Source organism: Pelodiscus sinensis, chromosome Z, assembly GCF_052426305.1.
Source record: "Pelodiscus sinensis isolate ZL-2025 chromosome Z, ASM5242630v1, whole genome shotgun sequence".
Lineage (NCBI taxonomy): Eukaryota > Metazoa > Chordata > Testudines > Trionychidae > Pelodiscus > Pelodiscus sinensis.
In genome coordinates, this window is record NC_143085.1 from 8,250,653 (window position 1) to 8,268,284 (window position 17,632).

Here is a 17,632-nt window from a genome sequence, read left to right on the forward strand (position 1 = left end):
AACAAGTCTGATAAATTTTAACCTAATACAGGGTTTCCTGTCAACACTAGGGATGTAATAGTATAGTCGATTAACTGATAAGCAAAAGGTTATAGGTTAGTGCTAGAGATTACTTGCTTTTCCCTTCCTCCCCTGTGCCTGCCAATGCATTTTTTTAGCAGGCTGGCCAGCAGCTTGGCTCAGTCCTGGCTTGTGACGGGTCCAGGACCTACCCCTGCTGTGGCTTTGCATTTAAAGTTTATTAGGAGCTGAGCAGGCAGGCATCCCAGCTCAGTCCTGGCTCACAATTGGTCCGGGACCTACCCCCATTTCAAGTCTGCATTTCAAGTGTTTTAATAGCCAGGCGGGCAGGAAACCCAGCTCAGTTCTGCTTGTGCAGGGTTTGGGAGCTCAGACTGCCCCCCTAGACAGGGACTGCTGCCACCCCGTGCTGCTGCCTCTTTCTCAGAAGCAGCAGCACAAGGTGACAGGCAGCCGTTCCACGAGGGGGGCTGGTTTTTAAACTGGCTCCCCTCGTGCACCAACTCCTGCCTGGCACCCTGCACTGCTGCCTATGATACAGTGATTGCCGGCCCTGCCCCTGGGGACTATAGAATAGTTGACTAACAGATAAAAATTCATGAGGTTACTCGACTATTAAATTAACCGATATTTAACATCCCTAGTACGCACAACAGGTCTAGCCTGAGTAGCATCAGGGCAAGTTTCCCTCCAGCCATCCTATACCCAAGTGCCTCCTGTCATCCTGAGTCTACAGGTACTGGTCACTCATTCTGCTTGGCCTCCTCAGGCTCTGATCTCTTTGCTGCCCTCAATGTGTGGATTAATGCCACTCGTTGCAGTTTGGTTTTGATGTCTTCCTGATTTCTGCTAGGAAACTTACACAGAGGACCTACAAGCTCACTTGATGTGCTGTATGTCATTGGGAAGTCATTATGGTAATATGTTTCTGTTCCTGTTGACTTGGACTGATTTTTTTAAAATTAAGAGGGTGAGGTGAAACAATATTCAGGTATCAAACTTTGGGTCCCCCAGAAACAAATCCCTTATCTATTAAAAATCCAGGTAATATTGCATTGAAGGCAAACCCTGGTATAGTTTGCATAAGTCTTTTAATACTTTTGCTCCTTGTTAAATACATCCAGTATTGTTTATTCACAAAATGAAATCCACAAACTCTGTCATTCAACTAGAAATCTTGAATTTGTGATAAACTGTATAGTTGCTAAGACAAATCTATCTGCTTAAGCCTAAAAATTACTGCAGTCAATTAAAAGTCTCCGATACCTGCAGCTGAATCGTTTAAAAAAAAAAAACCCAAAAACCTCCATAGACAAACATATGTCAAAAAACAAATAAGATTTGTTTACAATCTGGCATGTAGTTCTTGAGTGATTGATTTTTTAGGATTAGAAGATGTGTACATGACTTATTGTTGAGTCACGTTTTCATAATAACACATATTCTGATTAGTGCTTAAAATGTGCTGCAAATGAATTTGCATACAGTGTGCTCTTTATTCACAGAAGTTATACTACAGGAGGACACCTACATGTGACCGCCTGAGTTCTGACCCCCCCGGCACTTACAGCCATTTTTGTGAGTGCGGAAGGGGCCGGAAACCCCCAACTTAAGTCCTCAGCCCACATTTCCGACGACGCACGGTGCCTACTGTAAATGCAGGTTCAAGTTACGGTGCCCCCAACTTGTGCTGTTTCCTCCGGAACCAATCGCATCACAAGTTGGGGCCTCCTGTATTCCTACAAGTCTGTATGTGCTGTGCACGCTCTGTTTGTCCCATCATTTAGAAGAATTCTTGGGTTACACAGCAAGGCTTATTGACTTTTCTTTAGCATTTGGCTGGTGTTTATTGCTTGATTGTGTGTGTTAGTTTCTTGCACTTGATATAATGTGTGTTATGGCATGTGGGTGAGACAATAGGAGGCATTCTGATGCTAAAGTGAGGGTGGGAAAATAAATTAATTTAAAAGTTGGCATTTGGAATGCTGTCACTTGAGAGTAGTTTTGGTTTGATTTTGGGTCTGTGCTCATTGTATTTGGTTGCAATTAGTGATAAGTGTTCTGTAATTAGTGCAAATTAAATTGTTACACATCTTAATTATGCAGCTGTAAAATAGCTTTGTCATTCTCATTGTGATTCTGTGGTATTGGTCCATCTCTGAAGACAAAAGCTCTTACAGTTCTGTTCTTGGGCTCTGATGAGGGTCTTTCAGAGTGTCAGACAATATATTAACTTTCTGAAGTTTGGAAGGCAAATTAGATAATTGGAAGTCATTTCATGCTCTGACATAACCTTCACTGGTCATATTTGCACTGTAGCATGCTGCACCACAACGCCATCCAGAATCAACTCATCAAAGCCACCCTGCCAATCCTGGAGAAGATTGTCATCAACTCTACCATCGTTGGAATTGACAGCCAGTTACACCCGGACATCATCATAACCAGCAAGAGCTGAAGAGGATTGTCATGGTGAATGTCACAATACCCTTCAATGAGGCCTCATCTCTGAAGGTGGGGAAGTATGCCCCACTAGCTAACACTCTCAGAGTCCGAGGCTATGAGTTCCAAGTCCACATCCAGATTGTCGGAGCCCTGGATGCATGGAACCCCAACAAAGAGCCAGTGCTCACAGCGTGCAGTGTCAGTCCACCCTATGCCTGGCTGATGAAGCAGCTCATGGTGTCCGATGACATCAGATGGTCCAGGGACATATACACAGAGTGCATCACAGGACACCGACAATACCAAGATGCATGAACGGGACAGCTGAAAAGGGAAAAAGTTAAGGCAGTGACCCAAATCCTTACTTGAGAGACTCTATCATCCTACAGTAATCTACCCAGATGTAGACAGATTGAGGGGTAAGCCCCACCCACATATATATCTGCACTGTTGAGACTGACACTGTTAAACTTCCCATCGGTAACATCCCCACTGCTTAAAAATCTGTGCACCTAAATCTGGGTAACTGCTCGTTACGTACCATATGTATCTTGTAAACTTTCTAACTACGGCTTGTAATTTTAGATAACCCAAGCTTGACTCCAGATGTACAAAGCTTTTCCCTTAAACCTATGTAATATGAATTTTTAATGTCAAACTTTAGCATCAATCAAATGTTTAAATCTGTTGTTGTCAGGTAATGAATAGTGCACACAGCCAGCAGCAGAGAATCTTTATTGTAAATCATGCCCACCTAAACAGTGTTCTAAGAATCTGTAAATTTGCCATGCTTTTTACTTATATAGTACCTCTTATTAGGGCGAATCCCCAAATTCTTCACAAATTAATAGTGCCTTGTTTTTCAGTGGGAGCTGCAGATGCTTGTCATCACTGAAATGCAGCCAGCTCTGGGGTCAGAGAGTGACAACCGACCTGCACACTACAAAACTGGACAAGAGGTTGAAATCTTCTACTCTTAATAAAATGCTTTCGGATCAGTAATGTCCCACCAGAACCTTATAGGAGTAGCAATTCTATATATTAACCCACCATAATTAAAAAAATTTTAAAGCCCCATAGTGGAATAAAGGCAGTGGTAGTACTTGGTGACAGAGAAGGCGTGAATGGTATGTAATATAAGGTGGTGCTGATCTGGGCTTGGGTTGTTTTGTTTTAAGTACTCCAAAGGCTTGCATGATAAGCTTTTTGGTAGCCTGGCTATTTTGTGCAAACAATGAAGTGTTTATTAGGGGTTAGTTTTCAAGCAAGCATATTCTAAAGCCCTTTATAACAGGCCCATCTCTGTACTCCAATAGTCTATTCTCTAGTGTTTTGTTCCCAGCTCTGATGCCACAAAGCCTTTACTTCATGATCCCCGTCACGATTCCCAATCCCCCCATCTCCTCCTTAACAGGCCCGAGTATACCTGCTGTGCATACCTCTAGCCACATTCCTTACAACATGTGGTCATGTTCTCTTTTGGAGTTTGAAAAACTAGCATCTTTATTTCACTCCTTTCCCATCCCGTGGGAGGGGTAAGAATTAAGGTTGTGCTCTCAGGCTTTTCATTGGTTTTCAGTATTTCTTATGCCTTGTCTTCCCTTTCCCCTCTTTTCCCCCCCTCCTAACTGGTTGCTTGACCTTGGCTTGAGAATCACCAGGCAGCCTTCCATTGTATTCTGGTATATTATACTCCCACCTTACCTTGTAACACTTCAATTGCTCTTTTCCTTATCTCTTATGCTAACAAACCCATCTGGCCCTTTGTTTATACACACATTAACAAGGCTATAAAAGTATCAAAAGTCAAACCCCAAATTCTGTCTCAGGCTGACAAACAGAGCTCTATACTAACACATGTAAAATAATCTCAGAGGGGTAGCTGTGTTAGTCTGTAACTTTAAAAACAATGAGCCATCCTATGGCACCTTAAAGACTAACCAACATCTAAGACCATGAACTTTCATAATAAAACCTACTTTTACAGATAAGCTAGCTACAAGATAGTGTAACTATTCACACTGTGGTGAATAGGGTTTTCAATCTACATATTGATGAGGATACTACTGCTTGTGCTAGATTGACTGCACTGATGCTTTTACCTCGTCTTAATCTCCAGAACAGCTAGAAAACATAGCAGCATTGCACAAGCTTTCTCATGCCTGCATTTCAGTGTCACTCAGCTCTGACCTGGAGCGGGTACCTGTAGGAGTAAAGCTGTTCAGTCCCCAGCTTTTTTCCTGATGCAGCAGGGCATTGTATATGGAAAGTGGCTTGTAGTGTGGATTCTGTCAACTGAGAATTAAATTAAGGCAGCTCCTTTCACATGTGCCCCCTTATGTCTGTCAGATCAATCTGAGCTGAATTCAAATCAGTGCCCTAAAGGGGAAGATTCAGTATGCTGTTTCTTAAGAGATCATGTTTTTTTCCCCCAGCAATCTCCATAATCTCAGGAATAGCCAGGGAGTCTTCAGCCTGGTCAGCACTCGAAAGTTATATCATAGTATAAAAGTTCTGGTTAAGGAGGCAACTTTGTATTGACATAGTTATGCCTGTACAGGCTCTAGAAACATGCAGCAATGCTCGTTGAAAGCTGCTTCTATCAGTACAGCTTACTTCTCGATGGGAAAGGGAGTAAGATATGTCAGTACAGGCAGTCCCTGGGTTACGTGGATCCGACTTATGTCAGATCCCTACTTAAGAACGGGGTGAGGGAACCCCGAACTAGCTGCCCCCCCCAGCAGACTGCCGAGACGCGCCGCGGCGGTCCCGCCGCCCGCGTCCTCTGTGGCGAGAAAAGCCGCTCCGCATCTCCCTGGTCTGCTGGGGGAGCTCCCCCAGCAGACCAGGGAGACGCGGAGCAAAGCCCCGGAGGACGTGGGTGGCGGGACCGTGGCACGTCTCGGCAGGACTGCCGCCCGCGTCCTCCGCAGCGTGAAAAGCCACTCTGTGTCTCCCCGGTCTGCTGGGGGGCGGGGGGGGGGGTGCAGCTAGTGCGGGCCCCCCCCCCCCCCCCCAGCAGACCAGGCTTTTCTCGCCACTGGTCAGCTTCAGCAGCGGCTGAATCAGGACGCCTGGAGTAGAGCAGCTGGGGGGCTGCCAGGTTGGTCCCACAGCGCCGAGGTACGGCGCTGCAAGGACCTACCCAGCAGCACTCCAGCTGCTCTGTCCCAGGCCTCCAGATTCAGCCAATGTTGAAACTGATCAGCGGCTGATTCCAGGTAGCCCGGGGCAGAGCAGCTCTGCCTCAGGCTTCCTGTAGTCAGCCGCTGGTCAGTTTCAGCAGCGGCTGACTTGGGGACTCCTGGGGCAGAGCAGCTGGGGTGCTGCCAGGTTCATCCAGTAGCGCGAGGAGCGGCGCTGTGGGACCAACCCATCAGTACTCCAGCTACTCTGCCCCAGGCGTGTCCGATTCAGCCGCTGCTGGTCAGTTTCAACAGCGGCTGAATCTGGACACCTGGGACAGAGCAGCTGGGGCGCTGCCGGGTTGGTCCCCGCATCGCCGCACCTCGATGCTATGTGCGGCGCTGCAGGGACCAACCTGGCAGCACCCCAGCTGCTCTATCCCAGGTGTGCCCAAGTCAGCTGCTGCTGAAACTGATCAGCGGCTGATTCCAGGAAGCCCGGGGCAGCAGCTCTGTAGACAGCCGCTAGTCAGTTTCAGCAGCGGCTGAATCGGGGACACCTCCGGTACAATATGTACCAGTTCCGACTTACAAACAAATTCATCTTAAGAACAAACCTACAGTCCCTATCTTGTACGTAACCCGGGGACTGCCTGTATAAGCACCTCTATAATGGTAAAATTGCATCCATGCTGAAAGCACTGTTTTGCTTTAATTATGCTATTCCAATTTCAGTAGTACAACTTCAATGGGGAGGGGAAGCCATTAATTGGAAACTGGAACTTTGGAGCCATGTGGCTTTCTGGGTTCCAAGTTAATGTAGCTAGGTTTTCACAACACATCTGTGGCCTGCTTGATGTGTGATTATCTAAACAGATTAGTTTTATTGGTCTCAATGGTCTCTAGAGTCCAGGATCAGCATTTCTGGAAGTTCTGTATCTTCTTCCTCCAACTTGGACATGTTGCTGCCTCCAGATATGTTAAGGCAGGATGCCAAGCTGTGTTGGCCTGTGACTGATGGAAGCTTCATCTGCTAGTTTTAGCTTGCGCTTTTAGGGTCCTGTTTGGCCAGCAGTGAGTTAATTTCCAGAATGGTAGCTGCCATGTACAGTATTAGCTGAGCATCAAAGGAATGTTTATTTTATACATATCAGCACACCAAAACCCTGCAGAGCTTGAGATTTATCTATTTTATTTTATTTTATTTTATTTTATTTTATTTTATTTTATTTTATTTTTTATAATATATAAATAAAAAATCTCAGGGAAAACAGATCATTGCTGAGGAGAAGTTGTTATAAGAAAATCATCATCTTTGCAGCTGGGCAACATTATATCTTGTTCAGGAGAGTCTAGGGAGATCTTCAGGAATGCTTGGGATTTCAATATTTGATGCTGCAGTTTTGTTGTGCCCTGGTTCCATGTTTCCTTCGCATGAGCTGGCAATTGAGAATGTCTGCTTCATTTCCCCTGCATTGTATGTGCATTAACATCTCACGCTGAGGAACTGGCTTTGGCAGTTGACACAGATGATCCTGACAAGAACCACTCAGAGAAAAGTATAAAAAGCAGCATAATTGAGCTGTATTTGGTGGCACAGCTGGGAAATGGCAAAATATTGCTGGGCAGCAACCTCTGTCTTATTTGAAAGCTTGGCTTAATAAGTTTCCAATGCTTTAATTTTAGGAGACAGAAATTCAAGTTAATTGTATGCAAGAGTTTTGGAACCATGATTATAAAGCAGAAATGTCTAAGGTTTCAAAGGTTCAAATGTGGTTGAAGGCTGTTTTTATTTTTTTTAAGGGTGTTGGTTATTTTAGTTTCTACATTTATCGCTAGCTAGTAAAGCAGTTTGGAGTTAAAATAGGTGTTCCTCTTGACATTATTAAGCAGCTGTTCTTTTCAGCAGGGTGGTGTGTGGTTTTTTAAAAGAGGTTTGCTATGCTATGATTTCAAGTGTATTTAGGACAGGTCTTTGTATCTTCTAGTTCACCAACCTTACCTCAGTCTGAATTGGTTTTTACCACTGTTGTGCCTCCAAATCTGGGCTTTCACATTTGGGAGAGTAGGGCCATTTTTTTTATGCTAGCTACTAACTGTCTGAGGCTATTTAAGGATATGTTTATTCACAGACTCACAGAAATGTAGGACTGGAAGAGGCCTTGGTAGGTCATCAGTCTAGTCCCCTGCCCTGAGGTGGGATTGTCAGATGATTTACCCAAAATTATTGAACACTCCCCCCCCTCCCCCCACACCAAAAAAAACAAAAAAAAAAACACTGGGGAAAAAATTCTGTGGAGGGGCGGAAAAAGGGGGGAGATCAAAGTTGTTGTTGGGGGGGGGGGGGAAAGGAGTTAAGAAAAAAAACAACAACCCAGCTTTAAGTGCCTGCAGAGTCAGAATAGGGAGAGCAAGAGGGGAGAGGTTGAGCACTAAGACCCAGGGAAAGCTTCAGTTCTTTAGGCTTTTTGCTGGCAGCCATTTTGTTTTCTTCATGGAGCCAGAACGCAACTTCCCTGAGGAACCATGTAAGCAGGGGAGTGCCGGGGGCTGGGCCCAGTTGCCGAGTGTGTCGTAAGGTTGCTAGGTGTCTGGTATTTTCGCCTTTTGGCTGGAAAAAAAAATCAGAAAATACCGAACAGTTTAGCTGTCTTGTATTTTCTGATTTTTTTTTTTTTTTTTTTTTTTTTACCAGACAGGAGGCAAAAATACTGGACTGTCCGGGTCGATACCGGACACATGGCAACCCTATCATGAGGCAGGACTAAATATTACATAGAGCAGTGGCTCTCAACCAAGAGTCTGGAGCCCCTTTGGGGCCCAGTGTCAGGTTTCAGCACACCCCCCAAGTAGGGCCAGTGTTAGATTTGCTGGGGCCCAGAGCAGAAAGCTAAAGCTCCACTGTGTGGGGCTGAAGCTGGAAGTGCCCCACCACGTAGGGCCGAAGCAGAAGCCTGAGCAACTGGGTGTGAGGCCTCAGGCAGTTGCTACGCTTGCTATCCCCTTAACACAGATCCTGCATTCTGTATACAGAAAGAGTAGTTGTCGCAGTGGCACAGGTTGGCTATGGAGTTTTTATATTATGTTGGGGGTTCTTTAGAAGAGAACCCCTGATCTAGAGCATGCCTGATAGGTGTCTAACCAGTTTTTCAAAGCCTCTAATGATGGAGATTCCATGACCTCCCTGGGTAATTTGTCCCAATGTTTAACTATCCTTCCTGTTAGTACATTTTTCCTAATATCTAACGTAAATCTCCCTTGCAGCAATTTATTTCTTGTCCTTTCCTCCATGGTAAGAAAAAACAATTCATCTCTATCTTTTACTTGAAGACAGTTATTATGTTCCCCTGTCAGTTTTTTCTTCTCTAGGCTAAACAGATCTAATTTTTAATCTCTCCTTCTCGATCATGTTTTCTAGATCTTAAATTATTTTTGTGGCTCTCCTTCAGGCTTGTTCACAACTTTCCCAAAGTGTGTTGCCCAGACATCGACACAGTACTCCAGTTGAGGCCTTATCAGTGCTGATTAGAGTGAATAATTATTACTATTTGCATCTTGCTTACAATACTTCTGCTGATACACTCCAGAATGATTGATTTTTATTTTTTTAAACAGTAATTACATAGTTGACTCAATTTCGTTTGTGATCCACTATAACTCCCAGATATGTTTCTGCAATATTCCTTCCTAAGCAGCTATTTCCCATTTTGCATTTGCGCCATAGATAATTCCCTCCTAAGTGTGGTACTTTACGTTTGTCATTATTGAGTTTCATCCTATTTCAGACCATTTCTCAAAATTGTCAAGATCATTTTCGAATTCGAATTCCTTCAAAGCCCTTGCAGTTCCTTCCAGCTTGGCGTGGTTGCAGACTTCGTAAGCGTACCCTCTGTGTCATTTTCTAAAGCATTGATGAAGAAATTGAATAGAATTGGACCCATGATAGATCTTCTTGGGTCAATATACCCTTCCAAAAACTGTGTACCATTGGTAATGGTTCTCTGATTATGCTTTGTTTGGCCACAGTTACAGTAGGTTCATATACTATGTATTTGAGAAGAGTTTGTCTGTCTGAGCAAGCCAGTCTGTATGTCTGTCTGTTCAAGAACTCCACCTAAACGGTAAGAGCTGGGACACCCAAATTTGGTATGCAGCGTTCTCTTACCATAAAGCAGGGCTTGGTTGTGGTGGGTGTGGAGGGACTAATACCATGAAACCGCACAGAAAAGACAGAATCAACACCTAGATGGAAGGGGCTGGTTCAGGACTGCCTTAGCCCTGAGCCTCCCTCTCTCTAGCATGCTTTAGGGAGAGTGGAGGGGGCTTCAGCTCTTCCTCCCTCACTCACTTCATATGGGAACTCTGCTGTCAGTTCCCCTTTGTCAGAGAACAAGGGGAAAGTGCAGTTTGCTCCATTCCTCAATCTGCCTGGGGAGCACAGGGGGCAGGTAAACCTCGGCCTCACTTCTCCCCTGGCGGTGCCTCTCTCCCTGAGGCAGTCTGCACACTGAACCCCACATTCCCAGCCCCACTCAAGAGCAATGATTTAAAAGAAGAAAAGCAAAAATTAAGGACCCAAGCAACACCAGGTATATCTTCTAGTCTAGGCTGTATTTCTTTTGCTTGTTTAGGAGAAGGTCATGCAAGACCATATCAAAACATGCTGAAGTCAAGATATATCACATCTACTGTTTCTGCCCTGTCACCCAAGACTTGTTACCCTACTAAAGAAGATTAGGTTGCTTTGACATGATTTGTCCTTGACAAATCCATGTTGACTGGTATTTACCAACTTATTATCTTTTAGGTGCTTACAAATAGTTTGATTATTTACTCCATTGTCTTTCTGGGTACCAAAATTTAGCTGACTGGTCTAAACTTCTCTGAGTAGTCCTTGTTCCTCTTTTTATAGATAGTTATTGTACTTCCCATTTTTCCTTTCCTCTGGGTGGGATCTCTCCTGTTATGCACAAATGTTGATTATCTTTGAGCATTAGCACAGAGATCTCTTCAGCCAGTTTCTTAAATATTCTAGGACCTATTTCAGCAGGCCCTTCATCTTGAAGGCTTCTAACTGGCCTTGTTGGTGACACTAAACCTTTCCAGAAATCTGATTTCAATGTGTGTACCCACAAGTTTCACCTGGTTTTAAAACCTACTTGCTTGCAATATCAGACACAAAAATACAGATGTCACAGGATAGCATTACTGAAAAATGACTTGCTATTTCATTATTACTATATAATTATAAAATAAATCAAATGCAGTGTTGTAAATATTGAATTTGTATTTCAATGTATAATATAGAGAGCAATATAAACAAACCATGGTATGAAATTTTAGTTTGTACTGATTTTGCTAGTGCTTTTTTTTTGTAGATGGTTGTAAAACTATGCAAATATCTAGATGAGTTGATATACCCCCTGGAAGACTTTTGCTTATCCCCAGGGTAAGGTTACCCGTATCCCTGGTTAAGAACCTCTGGTCTAAGTAATTTTTGACTTGCTCCTATTTTAGCCTTAGCTCCTACCCCATTTACATTGATGTTCATTGTATCAATTGTGCAGTCAATGATAACTTTTTTGGTGAAAACTGAAACAAAAAGGCATTTACATTTCAGCTATTGCAGCGTTTTCTGTTGTCTTTCCTTCCTATTTGAATAGTGATAGGATTGTTGTAAGAGAGAGACAAGAAGTAATTCTTCCCAACTCCGTCCTTGGTCTTCCTTTTGTTTCTAAAGTATTTGTAAAATGTTTTCTTGTTACCTTTTTTCCTTGTTAGTTAGTCTTGTTTTTACCTTGACCTTTCTGATCTTATCCCTACACAATTGCGTGCGTTTTAAAATATATATTTTCATCCTTCTTAGTTTGGCTTACTTTCCAAACTTGCTTTGGCTTTTTTAAAGTTTCAGGTCAGTTAAAGATCGTCTGGTTAAGTCAGCATGATTTCTGTCTTTCCTATATTTCTATCATTCTTGTGCATTGGAATGGTTTGGTTTTGTGTCCTAATAATGACTCTTTAAAAATCTACCAACTCTTCAAAATTCTTTTTTTTTTCTTTATACTTACTTCCTCCAGGATCTTACCTACCAGTATGCCTTCCTGATGTCCATTGTCTTTAGTCTTTTTCTCTCTCTCCTACTATTCCTTAGAATCATGAACTCTATAATCTCATGATAACTTTCACCCCAGATGCCTTCTACTTTCTGCTTCTCAGCTGGTACCTCCGTGTTTGTCAGAATCAAATCTAGAGTAGCCTCTTCCTTGTCTTTTTTTTTTTTTTTTTTTAAACCTATCGTAATAAAAAGTTGTCTTCAATACATTCCAAGAACTTGTTGGATAATTTCTGCCCCCTTGAATTATTTTCCCAACACATGTTTGGGTAGTTGATGTCCTCGCCATTATCACCAAGCCCTGTGTTTTGGATAATTTTGTTAGATGTTTTTAAAAGCCTCATCTACCTCTTCTTTCTGGTTGAGGGGTCCACAGTAGACCCCCTACCATGACATCACCCTTGTTTTTTATCCCTTTTAACTTTACTTTAGCTTTTTGAAGATATTCCTCTCACTTCTGCTTCCACCTCGGTAAAAATGTATATATCTTTGATATAAAAAACAACTCTGCCTCTTTTCTCCCTACCTGTCCTTCATGAGCAAGCTGTACCATTCTATACCTATATTGCAATCATGAATTGTTTCACCATGTTTATCTTACCAATTATATTATAATTGTGATTATTTATTAGTGTTTCTAATTATGCCTGTTGATTTCCCCATACTTTTTCTATTGGTATACAGACTAAGATATTCATTACATTTTCCCGTTTATATTCCCTCACCTCTCCTTTGTCCCTGCTGTAATTGTCTATTTTCTGGACCTGCCTGTGGGATTTTATCACCTGTCCCATTGAACTTAATTTGAAGCCTGCCTCACTAAGATAGCCAGTCTAAATCTAAAGATACTCTTCCCCTTCTTCAGTAGGTGGACCCTATCTATGTTTGGAACATCATTCCATGGTCCTGACAACACCATCTGCGCAATTGTGCATCCACCTCCAGGATGTGTCAGTCTGTGCCTGGATCCCGAGCCTTAACTGAAATGATCAGTGAGAACACACTACTTGTGCCCCCAACTCTTTCCCTCTTATGCCTGGAGCCCTGTAGTCACTGCTGCTGTTCTGGATCATGTCTTGCAGTATTAGTAAAGCCCACATGGATGAGCAGATTGGGGTGGTAGACAAAGGGCTGGATAATTCTTGGCAATCCTTCTAGTATCTTAGATATGGGCCCCAGGCAGGCAGGATACCAGGTCAAATCAGCAGATACATGCCTCCTTCCCTCTTACATCAGAATCACCAAGCAGCCTCCTCCCACTTTTATTTAATTTTGAGAGAGGGGTCTGGGAGCCTGCTAGCCTTGGGGATACATGGCTTCTCTCTTCCACCTTTGAGGAGAGTCCTCATTCCTCATTGCCAGGGCACTGTACTGTTTTTTTAATCTCTATAGGTGGTGGGTGGGAAGTAGAGATGGGAATCCTGCATAGTGTCAGAAGTAACCAGCAGTCCGCTTCCTCTCTGGGAAGGAGCAGTTTCTTTTCCTCTCGATGTAGTGCCACTCCTCTCCAGCTGCATTGCTCTTCAGTCCTAGAGGTCTCCATATGAACTAAGGAAGTTAAAATTAGATTAATCAACTAATCAAACAGTTGATGTAATTTGCATCCATTAGTCACCTCCGCCTTTGAAATGTATCAAGAGCCCTGCCTGCTCTTGATACATTTCAAAGGCGGAAGTGCTGCAGGGAGCACAGCCAGTGGGAGACTCAAACAGTCCCGTTAGCCCTGCTCTTGCTACATTTCAAAGGCGAAAGCACCACCAGTTCGCAACTGCAACCCTGCTCCTTCTCCACGGTGCTGGAGGGAACCAGCTTTTAAGCAGGCTCCCCCCAGCACCGGATCCTGCATTTCACCCACCCTTGCTGTCTCTCGCTGCCTCTATCAGAAAGGGGGGGGGAGGGAGCTACTAGTCGAGTCACTAGTCAACTATCCGTTAAGCATTTGCTAATCAGATAGTCGACTAGTCGCTCACACACATTTTCAGTGAATTCTTCATGTGCATGAATATGTCTCAGCCCAAGCATTACCTTCTGTAGCTCTGCCCCCTGGTTTCTGAGAGGTTCTGCCTCTTGTTGGATGGTCTCCCCAGTTTAGTTTTCTATGATGGGGAAATGCTGGCCACTGGCTCTGCAAAGCACACCAGGACCTGGATGGAGGTATCCATGGTGGCGTGTCTGTCTGGACATATTTATGTGGAGGACCCAGAGGCAGTGGTAACATCTTTCTTTGCTAAGTCAACCTTGCTCATTGTTAACACACAGAGCTTCCTGTGGATGACCACAAGGATGATCAGAGGATGGCAGGCTACAGCCTTGCTAGCGTGCGCTCATCTAGCAATCAGTAGGTCTCTTACCCCTCCCCCCACTCCTACACCATTTCCAACAGACCACTGTAAACTCTAAGGAAGTCCAAAAGAAAGAGAGACAAACAAGCTCACCCACTCACCACAAGAATTTGTCCTTTTTGGTCCCTCTGAGACCTTGATGTTTCTGCCCCCTGTTCACTAGTCCCCTTTATGGCTTAGCATTATGGCATAATTATAAAATATCTTGAGCCTTCCTAAGGTGGTACACAGTAGGGTCATCTTATTCTGATTTTGAAGATAGAATATTGGATTAGACTGGAATAATGAAGGTTTGGGTAAGTATGGCAAATTCTTATGTTTGTGTGTGCCTTTTGTCATGTATAATTAGGAGTTTAGTTTTAAACATCTGAGTTAGCAATTAAATAAGATCACTCTGTTTTCAGGTGTCCTACGTCTTCTAATTACAAAGCAGCATTCAGTCAAGCTTAAGAGGCAAAAGATGCTATAATTGATACTCTGTTTAAAAACTGAAAGCAACCATAGCTTTCTGTAATGCAAACTTCTCTCCTTGTTGTTAATGCTACTAATTGCAATGATTTGGTACTTCAGCACAGATTGCTAATTTATCTTAAGTGTTTACAAAGAATTTCAGTTACTTTACACCAAAGCTTGATATGTTTGAAAGGGTTCTGATCAAATCATGATGCTAAAGAGAAGATGTTATAAGTTGACTGAAAAAATTCGACTCCATCTCTGAGTTTGAGAATTAAAGAATAAGATGACCCTACTGTGTACATAATAAAACTGCTTTTTATTTGTATTCTAGTCATGTTTGCCATATATTTGAGCATTTGGTCTTGTTGTCCTAAAATCCATAATGGAAAATACAAACTTGGTTATTTGGCAAAATCCACTAATATTGAATATGGATATTTTTTTAATAGAGAAGTGTTGTGAAAGTTCCAGATTGCTTCACTGAACATTAAGGGTACATCTACACTGTGGAGCTATTTCGGGGTACCAGAAGTATCCAGAAATAGCTATTCTGCGTCTATTGAAGCAGCCCATTATTCCAGCATCCTGGTATCCCTCGTTCCATGAGGTGCAAGGGGAATTTCAGAATAGCGAATTATTTTGAAATTTGGTGCTGTGTAGACCGCGCCAAATGATGAAATAAGCTATGTAATTTGTGTAGCACAAGTTGCGTAGCTTATTTTGAGATAAGGATGCTGTGTAGACACAACCTTAATTACAGAGAATCTTCCTGACCTGCTAATTCTCTTGGAATGTACAAGCACATTTGTAACAGACTTTTCTTGCTCCAAAGAGCGTATCTGCACAAAAGCAGCAGATATTGGTTGAAAGAAGGAAAGTAGTATTCCCATTGTACATTAGAATTAGTGACTTGCCCAAGGTCACACAAGAAGTCTGCTTGATGCCAGGAATTGAACCTCTCACTGTGCAGAGGAAGAGGAGAGAAGTTGCCACTAGTTGGACTGGGAAGGCAATGGAGAAATCTCCAGTTGTCTTGCCCCAGCTACTCCAAACGAGGAATGCAGAAAAGCTAGTCCCCTCTTGCTGCATGGCTTGTACCAGAGTGTGCAGATATGGCCTTCAACCTGATATAATACCAGTGCTTAGCCTTTGTTGCTGCTGCCTGTAAAGTGAAAAAGAAGAAGCAATTTACCATGTCATTTTCTGTTATGACTGAAATCTGTTAATTTGAGAGAAGCTGTTAATAGCGATGAGTCCTCCTCTGGCTTGTGCCTTCTAGAATTGAGAACTTTTAAGTTATTGAAGATCTAAGCTGGAATTTATTTTAATTCTCTCAGGGATTTGTGTCTAAGTCTTGGTAATTCAAGAAGGTCATCTCGTGCTCTGTTTCGGTGAGGCTAGTACCGCATAGTAATTCTAGATCCTCCACAGATCATCTGGCATGGTCCTTGGTTTACCACAAGGTATGGGAAATTGTGCGCAAACATACTAATGTTTGAGCTCTGGCTGTTGAATCACAAAGTGCCTCAGCTCAAATTTCTAATCAATAATACCATGTGGTTAGTTATCAGTCATGTTGTAAAAGCACATAGGCAAACTCTTGGGTATACAGATTCATGGGAAATCTTGTATTTTGCCCACTTGTTCCCCTCTCTCCCATGTAGAATCATCAGAGCAGGTAATTATATCCAGGCTAGTAAAAACATTTAAAATAATTTGTCAAAGTATGACTTGGAGTTGGATGTCTGACGAGACTAGTGCTATGCAGAGGGGATGTGAATGTGTTGGCCCCAGGATATTGGAGAGACAAGGCTGAGGTAATATCTTTAACTGACCCAACTTCTGTTGGTAAGAAAGATGCGATTTCAAGCTTATGCAACAGCTTCTCTCTCACCAACAGAAATTGATCCAGTAAAAGATATTATACCTTTCTCCTCATCTCACTTAAAAAAAAATGAGTCTTTTTGACTTAGTCAAAATGTTTTTTCACAGTCCTGGTAAAGTTAGATTGGGTGCTCTTCCCTCAAGGTAGACCTGCTTATCTGACTGGACTTGAACTTTAAATTTAGCAAATATTTCCTTCTGTAGCCTGAAATGATTGTGTCAATAAATGCGGTATTTGAATGTAGTTTCAGGAAATGACAGGGTGTATATTGAAGGGAATTTCTTATGGTTCATGCTGGAAGAGATAGAGGCCACATGCTTTCACAATCTTTATAGTAGATCCTGAGACTTGTGAAGCCCCATAAAGATAACGGAGTTCCAGAGGTCTTTGGAGAGCGTGATCTCAACACATACCTTTCCCTACTGAATTCTGTTTCTCTTGCTCTTTGCATAGCATACACAAGTGAAAGCTATAAAGACTGCCCTCTCTTCTGCCTTGGTGTTGTAATCTAGAGCAGCAACATTATGGTACACTTCCGCTTTTTAATGGTGTTTCCTCTTCACCCAGCTTTTGACAAGGACTTAGCAGTTGGCTATTGATCCTGACTGATCTGGAGAATGCATGGTGATGGTCACTGTGATAACAATTTTGATTTTGGGGGGGGCCCAATCTCATTTTTTGAAAGGCCCTTAATTGTTTTGGCAATTGATATAAAAGTTGCTAAAACAACTTACTCCACTGCATGTACTCAGAGTACAGAAGAATAACTGAGTATCGTGGGATTAGTCTTACTTACTGTTTCATCATTTTGTGTGTGCAAAGATTTTAACTGGTGCTCAACTCTTGCCTGTGTCTAGCCTCACTAAGGGTACATCTACACAGAAGTGTTGTTTTGGAATAACGTCAGTGCATGTCTACTCGGCAAACCTTTATTTCAAAATAAAGGAGGACCTCTTACTCCATCTTCTGTAACCCTCATTTTGTGAGAAGTAAGGGAAGTCGAAGGAAGAGCATTTTTCCTTCAACTTGCTGCTGTGTAGACAGTGCCGAAAGCAGAATTAAGCTATTTCAACTTAAGCTATGCAATTGACGTAGCTCAAGTTGCGTAGTTTAATTAGAAATTAGCCCTACTGTGTAGTCGTACCTAAAATGAGAGTAGTGTGAGCATGTACCATATAGTCTGTGTGTTGTCTGTGACCCACAGAACAGATACTGTTTAGTAAAACACATTTCTTCTGTAGTCCTG

General features: G+C 42.7%; 1 protein-coding gene across 4 annotated transcripts in view; it reads left to right on the top strand.

Moving 5' to 3' along the window:
* TAOK3 (TAO kinase 3) overlaps window positions 1–17,632 on the top strand; it is a 162,390-nt gene that overhangs the window by 17,362 nt on the left and 127,396 nt on the right. Inside the window, exons 2-3 of one of the 4 annotated variants that reach the window (XM_075898153.2) lie at window positions 2,341–2,885; window positions 3,333–3,425. The exons of 2 other annotated variants lie outside the window; for them this stretch is intronic. The gene's annotated coding sequence lies outside the window, so the exon portion shown is untranslated. The remainder of the gene's footprint in view (window positions 1–2,340; window positions 2,886–3,332; window positions 3,426–17,632) is intronic. One more of the 4 variants, XM_075898154.2, reaches the window with a different exon arrangement.